Raw genomic sequence first — 8,759 nt, 5'->3', positions numbered from 1 at the left:
GATGAGGAAGCTGTGGCCAGTGGGATTAAGTGACAATTGCTAACCTTACATGGCTAGAAAGAACCAGAGCTGTCTGTCAAGCAGCCTACTCCGAGAGTCAGGCTCTTAATCAACTTTGTAGCCTCTCTAAGATGATGTGATTATGTTCACGGTTTTGCAGATACAGAGATTGAGGACCAGAGTAAGTACTTAGCTCACGATTAACTGGATTTCAAACCCAGTTCGTCACACCCCAGAGTGCATTTTCTGTCTATCATACCCCACTATGAGCACAGAAGTAGCCCAGAGTAACATAATGGAAGATGAAATCTTTTTAGTAAAGACTTCGTGAGACATTAATGAATAGACAAGGATCATTTGATTGGAACATTAGTTAAATGCAGATACTTGTCTTTGTTTAATCAATATGTACATATAAATTGTTTCTTCAGCGGTGTTCATATTAGGTGTCTGTCACAGAGTAGGCACCCAGTAAATACCTGTGTTATACACGACTAGTGATCCAAGAATATTATTAGGCCAAAAACTACATGGACAATATCTTCTGAATTCTGCCATTTTCTGTCCCCTTTTTTGGTATAACCAGTGCAACAAAGTAACAGCAGAAGAATCTGGTGGTCTCCCATGGATTACCGTATTAGATTTTACCTGGATGGATGTAAGCCAGCCTAGCCAGAATCCTCAGTAAGGCCAACTTGTATAATAAAGAGTTTAGCTGGCCTTTTTCCTTGGTTCCTGGGAAGGACCTTCTCATCTTGGGGGTTTCCCAAATAACAGGCATGCCTTTGATATTCATGGTGGGGCCCTACCTAGATAGCTTCAAAGTAAGGGCTGGCCATGCTGGAATGACCATCTTTGGAGTTGGGGCTTTGAGCCTCATGATGTCAGTCCAACCTCCAGAGAAGAACAGGGTTTGTGTCATCAGTGATTCAGCCATCAAGGGTCTGTATAGTGAGGCTTTATAAAAATGACATAGGAAAGCTCAGGAGAGCTTCTCAGGTTGGAGATCTACATTGATGTGCCTGGAGGGTGATGTGTCCTGAGGACCTGGGAGCTTAATGTTTGTAACCTGCCCAGACCCCACCCTCGGGGGTTCTTCTTATGTCTTGTCCTGATTCAGAAACTTCATAACAAAGTATAGCACTTCCCTGAGTTCTGTAAATTATTCTGGCACCCTAGAACCTGACTCTGAGGGCGTAGTAAGGACTGCCCAATTTGTACCCTGTTGGTAACAAAGTGGCTTGGGATCCTCCAAGCTTGCAGCTGGTTTTGGAATTGAAGACAGTCTCCTGGAAACTGCCTACAAAATTAGACCGAATCTGGGTTTTCAGAACTGCACTGCTGGCTTTATGGTGAACAGATATTTTAAAATACTGTGAGCATTCTCTGGGCAATCCTCTCAGTCTCTCAATTTTCTCAAGTGATTTTTATCATAAATCCACTAAACATTCTCGATTCATCCTGATCAAAGAGCATGGAATTCTAGAAAAATTTGACCAGGATAATAGGCCAATAAGAGGGCTTAGCATAATGAAAATATTTTTGCATTCCAGTATCACATTTGCCCTTTAAAATGATCAAATTATCACGTTATGCATATGATGCCCCAAACCTTTGTGTGCTTACTTCCTAAATAAGCAGATGACAGGGTTTTTTTTCCCATTATGTGTTTGAGCAAAAAATTTTTTTCCTATTTTCATTGACTCTGCTTTCTATGGGTCCCTATTAAAAGTTCTTATACTTGCCCATTGAGCCAACCGTCTTAATGTTTTTAACAAAGAGTGTAGCGTCACTGACTTGACTGCTCTATTTTTGCTTTAACATAATTTACTCACCCATTCTCACTGGGCACATACAAGCCATGCATTATACTAGATGCTGAGGTTGCCAAAAAAAAAAAAAAAAAAAAAAAAAAAAAAAAACACTCTTAAGGAACACCCATTCTAAAGAAGATTTACTGTGATTTCTACATAAAAATACATGAAACTATGTTGTTTTCTTCAGTCATAGATACCTTACTAGCCTTAAGTTGTTGCAAAATAATTCCCCATAGTGGTAGTGTTTCCAAAACTTAAATGTGCATGTGAGTCACCCAAGGATCTTCTTTAAAAAGATTTTAATTTGATAGGATTGTGTATGCTCCTGCTGCTGGTCTGTGGACCACACTTGAGTATCAGAGTCTTGGGAGTGCCAGATCAATTTCCTGTTTGGTGTCGGGACATCTTAAACTCCTTGGACAACTTCTACCTTATTCCCTTCCATTTGCTTTCCAAATTTCCATTCTGTGTGACCTGACACTAATTAACATCTCTCAGTCTCTTTGTTCAAACCGACCAAAGATCTCACCATGTTGCAGAGTTGCTAGCATAAGTGAAAAGAGTTCTTTAATCATTGTAGGTGTATGAAAGATTTAATATTCATTACTTTCTCCATAGATGTTACTTTTTTTTAAATCTTCACAAAACTAAGATAAACCCATAATTTCCTACCAGTCATGGTCTGTTGTTTTAATTTCATGGCATGTAGTTAGAAGACTTTTTATGCTATTTTGTAGTGACATTATGAAGAAAATGTTCACTTCAGTGATTTACTCCTGCTTCAGAATGAACTGTGTATTACAAGGGGTTTGGGAAGTAGGACTTAACACTTAAGGGATTCTTCTGAGACTTTAATCACAAAAATGTGTTTTATTAAATATCTTAATCCTATGATACCCCCAAATTTCTAAAACATAATTAATTAGTCCATTTTAATCAGTTTAACACAATTGATAAGATTTAAATAGATGAAATAAGTAAAATGTGGATAATTATTCACAATAGATAATGATAGAAATGAGACCTTGGAGTCATTATAGATTTCCTTGCAGGACTCATCTCCCTTTTTTTTTTCTCCTAATGCCAGTCACAATGAAAGGAATAATAAAAAGCAGATGAGTTCAAGTGTATATTGTGCTTTATTTCTGACTCAACAAAATAGGAACATTTGGGGATTGATTTTTTTATATGTTCTGGAAAACATATATCTTAATTTTAATTGCATAGGATTTTTTTGTATGTGTGGGTGTATGTATAACATACATACATACATACATACACCCACACACACCCCCACTCAGGGATGACTCAGAAATTCAGGTAATCTTTCTCTAGTTTCTAACCACATTTTAATTGATATAATGTTAGTATGCAGTATATGCCAATCTTAGTGATGTAGGAAAGATGTTAGGGTCGAAGCCAATGGCCAAGAAAGAATTCTTGAGACTTGGTGCAAAAAGGTGGTTTTATTAAAACACAGGGACAGGACCCGAGGGTAGAAATTGCTGCACTGGGGTCATGAGGCATAGCTGATTATTTACATTCAAGTTGGGAGGGGGTTAAGAATAGTGTAAGTCTCTAAGGAATTTTGGAAGCAAGGTCTCCAGGACCCTGAGGTGGCTAGCTATCATTTATTACTGTCCAATAAAACCTTAGTCATGAGGCCCTTCAGATGTATAATGGTGAGTCCTGTGCTTGGGGATGATGGCCAACATATTTTCTTGGGGGCCAGAGATAAAGGAAGTTTCCAAAGGAATTTTTATATATTAAAATAAACTTAGAGGGGCATGGGTGTTGGGCTAAGACTGCCTTTTGCCCTTAGCAAAATATTAACAAGGCAGCTGAGTTCCTAGAGGAATGTCACTCTGCCTGTTTCAAGGATTTGTAAATGGGCTGTAAGTAATAATGAAATTTAAAGTTTCTTTTGCCTTTGTTTCCCACATTATCAGGACTGTTTTCATATCTGAACAACTCATGAAATCAAAGAAGTTGATAGCAATATCTGCTCTTAAGGTTTGCTCTAATAGGATGGGGTGGTGGTAGGGGTAGTTTACTGTAAACCGCCCACAAACACATCCATAGCCAGTCAAGCCTATCATTTTTTTTTTTTTTTAATTTTACTTATTTGAGAGCGAGAGAGAGCGTGAGAGGGGGCAGGAGCAGAGGCAGAGGGAGAAGCAGACTCCTCTCTGAACAGAAAGCCTGACGCGGGGCTCCATCCCAGGACCCTGGGACCATGACCTGAGTCAGGCACTTAAGTGACTGAGCCATCCAGGTGTCCCTCAAGCCTATCTTTAAACCACTAAGAATTGTGGGATTCAGAAGAGGCTTGCACCGGGGGAGTGTGGTGCCGCTGCCGAGGGGGCTGGTTCACGGAGCTAGTGCGTGCTTGTCGGACTAGTTCAAATGGTGCTGTACACCAGCTGACAGTCGTACGATGAATAAAGAAACTCATTTTTCAGTGTCCCTGCTATCTCATAAATCCTCAAAGTTACTCTCACTGGCATATATTTAATTATTCACTCCATTCTTAGCAGTTTGCCATTCTCATAAAACACAGGCATGAGCAGTTTTTTTTTGGGTGGGGAGGCTGTTGTTTGTTTCCCCTTAATTCTGAGGGCTTGTCTATTTACAAAGTTTCTAAGATCTAATAGTTTATTTTTTCCTTCCCTCTAGGGCTTTTATAAATGATGTCGGTTCTGCTTTTGTCTCACATATCCCTGAGCTGTTCTTTCACGGCTTCCTTCTCTTTACTGTATTCTTTCTTGCTTGGCTCAGAGACACTCTCAGTCTGATCTTTCTACCTGTTCTTCATCTACCCAACCTACAATTTTTCCCATGCAGTGTAGTGTTGTTGTTTTTCTATATTCCAACTATTACATTTTCATACCTAATACTTCCACTTGGATTTTTCTAATGATTTCTTGGTTTTGCTTGATTTAGCAGTATTTTCCCTTATTACATTTATCCTGGTTATTTTAAATTCCTGAGTTCTCTGTTTGAACCATTCTGTTTCTGATGTTTGTTTTACAGCGATTACACACCTTTGTATAGGCATTAGCAGTGTCCTGTTCTCCCCGCTGCCCCCTGCCAAGCCTTCTCATTATCTACTACACCCCAGTCCCTCCCCTGCACACTGTGCCCCCACACACAATGCACCCCCTCCTTCCCACACCATGCTGCGCACACACACACACACACACACACACACACACACACTCTTTTCTCCTTCATACTGAAAGACTTACAACAATCTTAGTCACCCCAGGACACCTCGTTTTTTGCTTTTGTTTTTGTTTTTTTCCTAGAATCCTTATGTTTATCTATCTGCCTATCTCTCTCTTCTGTGATTTTCCCAGGGTTGTTTTAGAAGAAGCCAGCAGACTATGCTAGTTCACCATCTTGATAGGAGCCAAAACTAATTTAAAAAGTTCTTACTTGTCTTACTGATTCACTGATTTGCCATTGCAGTGGTTCTCTAATTTGCCATTGCAACTCATATAAATAATAGCTGGTTGGCTGCTATTTTGATTCAATTTCTTTTAGAAATACTAGCTCATTTACCAATTTAAATTGAGAAAAATTCAAATTTGAGCAGTAAGATTTGTAATGCTTAACAATTTAAAGATCTCAAATATTTTGGAAGGAAAACTAAGTAATGGAAATATAGAAATCAGTCAATAATAATCTTAAATTTTATATTAGATAAGATTGTTTTACTCCATATGCATAATTGTTTGAAATTGGAAAACGTTCCTACACCTAAAGCCTTGATTATTTGAGATGATACTGATTCATATACCTAATAAGATTCTCCAGTTGTGCTGCTGTCTAATGCACAGTGAAGGAATCATGACTTGTACAAAATCCTGGGAGACGGGAAAGGCAGAGATCATTTCCATTGTACAGACTTGGAAATAGGCCTCCTCAAGATAAATGTACCTAAAGTTAACATGTAATAAGAGACAGAATAGATCCAAATCCAAGTGTGTGTGACTCTGGATCCTAATGCCTGTCTGATAACCCATTCCTGAAACTCTACTCTTTCTAGCCACCGCACCACCAGATGAAGCTTGGTATCCTCTCCGTTGTTTCTTTGTCCTCCTCCAAAGGGCTTAATGCTGCCTTCTTTCTCTGGCCCATGTAACACTGAGCAAGACTTTTTCCAAGGAAGGGATTCTATGGACAATTCTGCTGGTTTACCTATTAACCCATCTCAGGAGACTGGTCAGCTCAACTAGGCTTTAGAGGGATGCCTGGACAGTGGTGAAAAAGGGGATTTTCTTCCTGTTGCCCCTGCTTAAGTAAATCCTCCTCCTCATCAGTGAGATGCCTAACGTTACAATAGGCACTTTGAGTAGACTACCAGCAGGTAATGGGACTCAAACACAGGGAGAAGTTTTACGGACAAGTGGACTCAAAGGACTAGTCAAAATGTGAATCTTAGTAGAAATATTGAGCATGGAGCCAAAGAAAGTATGGTCAAGGATGAGAAGACATCACTGGGGTAGAACACATGGCAGAAGCTGAATCACAAGGGAAAAAAAAAAATAGAATGTAGGTGCCAGGATCAGAGGAAAACGAAGTGGAATATGAATTGCTAAGCTGTGAACTCCAAGGTCTATTTGTCTCCACGAGCAGGAGATCCCGAAGGGACTAAGTCTAAAGCTAGGGTAGGGATTAAAGGTCATCTACAACGAGAAGTTCAAAAATATGACACGCAAAAGCCAGATCAGAAGTTATGCTTTGATGATTTTATGTGACTCCTCTTTGTTAAAACAATGTCACCACCATAAGAAAGAGAAGAATCAAGAATCTAGAATTTGCAATCAATATTTCTGAATTATTTTCAGGAATGTGATGGGATTTAACATCAGTTGCTTGATTTTACTGTATTTCTCCTGCCACACTGAAAAATAGATAATTCAAAGCCCATTCACCACAGAATTGAAATTTCTTTCTTATGACAGTTTTGTTAATGAGTAGTATATAATTTGAAATTATGATATTAAAAAGTCAAATAACATTAAGCTTTTCTAAGCATACAACTTCAATAGTAGTATGATTTAACTTATCTTCCAAATAGACATGAATATTCAAATGAGGTGACTATAATCTCAGAAAGCTTCATTAGAACCATATGAACAGGGGCGCCTGCGTGTCTCAGTTGTTAAGTGCCTGCCTTTGGCTCAGGTCATGGTCCCAGGGTCCTGGGATTGAGCCCTGCTTTGGGCTCCCTGCTGGGCACGAAGCTGGCTTCTCCCTCCCCCACTCCCCGTCTTGTGTTCCCTCTCTCCCTCTCTCCCTGTGTGTGTCTCTGCCAAATAAATAAATAAAATCTTAAAAAAAAAAAAAAAGAGAGAGAGAGAGAACCACATGAACATAGACTTTTCCTGGAGAGCAGAGATGGTCATAAATGCTTCATGTTCTATTTTAAAGTGACATTGACTCATATTAATAGTGCCATCTGGACTAATGACTTTTCAGAAAGGTTAATAAATAACAATCCATGAACCCACATGTCCCTTCCACTGAAAAGTATGAGAAGTATTCAGAACCTTCCACTGAAAAGTATGAGAAGATATTCATATTTACTACAATTATTACAATTGCAATTATAATAAGCAATGAGAAAATCATAAATTTTTTAATGAAATCTGTTGACCCAAATGTCACATTGCTTCATCCATTCAACAAATGTATATTGAGCAATTTGAAAGACTCCTAGAATATTTATAGGATATATATAAATGGCATAGCTCCTTCACTCAGTTATCCCACAAGAGAGACGCAGGCCTAAAGTTATGGTATAAAAATTTCTATAATGTGACAATAATTTCTGTGATTTAAATACATATGAAATGTTCAGAAATACTTTCTAAGAAGTGGTATTTAAGCAAGTGCAAGTAGGAAATTATGAGGACTAAATAAGCACTCAGAAATTGGTGTTGGAGAGAATGGAACCAATATCAGAGGTATTTAGGAGTTGATTAATATGCGATTGGAAAAGAGAGGAAGAATTCTAGGATAATTTTTGGAGTTTACAAAATAACTGACCATTCCTCTTTAGAAGTGCAAACTTCACGAGGAGCAATGAAAGAAAGAAATTGCCACAGATGGGGGAAAGGCAAGGAGACAGGACAGGTATCATGGTATGCTGCCTTGGATGCCTGAACAGAAAAAGGACAATAGTGAAAAAACTCATGAAATCTGAGTGAACTTTGTAGTTTAGTCAATAATATCAAACCAGTCCCAAATAGTGAGTTTGCTAAGTGTTTTGTTGGACAAATATGTTAATACTAGAAGAAGCACATGTGGGATTTGCCTGTACTCTACTCTAACTCTTCTAGTAAATCTGAAATTAATTCAAAATAAAAGAATAAAAATACAAAGTTCCTATCAAAGATACCACCAAGAGAGGAAAAGTACAATCCTTGGAGTGGGAGAATGAATTTGCCACACATATAAATAATCAAAAATAACTTGTATCTAGAATATGAATAGTTTCCTTTTTTAAAAGATGTATTTATTTGTGAGAGAGCATGGGGTGGTGGGGAGGGAAGAGGCAGAAGGAGAGAGGAGAAGCAGACTCCCTACTGAGCAGGGATCCCCATGTGGAGCTCTATCTCTCAACCCTGAGATCGTGACGTGAGCCAAATTCAGGAGTCAGATGCTTAACCAATTGAGCCACCCAGGCGTTCCTGAATAGAGTTTCTATAATCACAAAGAAAAAGGACAGCCCTGTTAAGCTAACTGGAATTTAAATTAAAACTTGGAGGGAAAAAAAAAAAAAAAGGGATAGCCCAACACAAAAGTTAGGAAGAGACTTGAGGCATTTTACTAAAGAGGATAGCCTAATGGCCGTTCAATATAGGAAAAGGTGCTCAACCTCAGTAGTCAGCAGGGAAATACAAATTTCACCTGAAGTGAAAATCTACAAAT

Source organism: Mustela lutreola, chromosome 6, assembly GCF_030435805.1.
Source record: "Mustela lutreola isolate mMusLut2 chromosome 6, mMusLut2.pri, whole genome shotgun sequence".
In the NCBI taxonomy this organism is placed as follows: domain Eukaryota; kingdom Metazoa; phylum Chordata; class Mammalia; order Carnivora; family Mustelidae; genus Mustela; species Mustela lutreola.
This window is presented reverse-complemented; position numbering follows the sequence as displayed.